Source organism: Vespula pensylvanica, chromosome 3 (assembly GCF_014466175.1).
Source record: "Vespula pensylvanica isolate Volc-1 chromosome 3, ASM1446617v1, whole genome shotgun sequence".
Taxonomy (NCBI): Eukaryota; Metazoa; Arthropoda; class Insecta; order Hymenoptera; family Vespidae; genus Vespula; species Vespula pensylvanica.
The window spans coordinates 3,733,832-3,735,224 of NC_057687.1; the positions used below are offsets into that span (position 1 = coordinate 3,733,832).

The following is a 1,393-nucleotide window of genomic DNA, read 5'->3' on the forward strand; positions in this document are numbered from 1 at the left end:
TTTGAGATTCAATTTCTGTTTAATGTTATTATAAGATACAATTCCTTATTCTAACATATAAATGATATCGTCGTTACATGGTAAACATATAAACATATTTATGTGGAATTTGTAGAAAAATATCAACGAGCTAAAATGATATATCATTGAAATCTCTATAATGTCTCGTTGCGAAGGTAAAGCCATTTAAAATTGATGTTGCGCATTGATTGTCATTAATCTAAGAACTTATTACCTACCTCTATGTTGGATCACGTGGCACTTAATATTTTTTGCGCACATTTGAATTATCCAATCGAGGCCAATTAAGTAAAAAGAATATGCCTAATTGTAAAACTCGTCGCAGAAACGAAACTTCAAGACCTAGTCTTTCTATGTTAGAAAAAAAGAAAAAAGAAAAAAAAAAAAAAAAAGAAAAAATAACATTCTTTCGCTTCTTTTTTTTTTAAATGCGGGGATGGGTATCGATTTTTGAAGCAAAGCCTGCTCGAGATTTTTTTATGACGTTATATATTGTTATTTATAATAATATATAACATATATATATATATGTTATATATATGTATCGAAGCAACGTCATTGCAACAACAACGTAATCGATTATAAACGAGGCAGGATATTGGCACAGTGAAATTTAATTTCAATGTTCTCCAAGTTACCTCGTTCGATAAGATTTTCGATTTTTAAATATGTCTTTTAAAGTTAGAGCTTTGTGATAGTATTTTATATGTTCGAGCGATTTTTCAAGACACGATAACGCATATAATTTTATTATCACTTTTAAGTGCGCCCCATTATTAAAGATACACAAAGGAAGAGAGATTTCAAGAAAACAATACTTAACTGTATTCAATAATACGTTAAAAATTAAAATTATCTTTAAAATGACGTTCTAAAAAAGAATATATTTCTATTATATTATCACACACGATAACGATAAAACCGACAAGATAAAGAGAGTAGCGATGTCGTCAAGAGAAGAGATTTTACGAAAATTTCTTTACTTAAAAATTTCGTTGCTTTGTACAAAGCATTGTGTCGTGTAATATGGGTCATGACACATCTTTGTAAAAGAGCACTTCTATTTATTTGGTCGATATTTTTTATTAATTTACGGTAAGTATTTTGTTAAATAAATGGTCGGTATATATGAATATTTTGATCAGCATTTATAATAAAATATCAGTACAAAATGAAATTGTCAATATAAATAATTAAATGTCAGGATTGCGTTTGGGTTTATTATAAATACTGATCATCTATTTAAGATACAGACAGATTATTATATTTACAAATGTTTTAATTAAAATATTGAAAATATTTGTTGTAATTAATTGGCGTAATATTAATCACTTATATTACGTACTGATATCATATTATAAATACTAATCAT

General features: G+C 26.7%; 1 protein-coding gene across 6 annotated transcripts in view; it reads right to left on the bottom strand.

Annotated features, from left to right (window-relative positions):
• The window catches only part of LOC122627961 (palmitoyltransferase ZDHHC5-A), an 8,176-nt gene continuing 6,783 nt past the window's right edge, over positions 1-1,393 (bottom strand). For all 6 annotated transcript variants that reach the window (XM_043809662.1, XM_043809660.1, XM_043809664.1 and 3 more), the window contains one exon: positions 1-1,393. This exon is cut by the window's right edge and continues 2,253 nt beyond it. The gene's annotated coding sequence lies outside the window, so the exon portion shown is untranslated.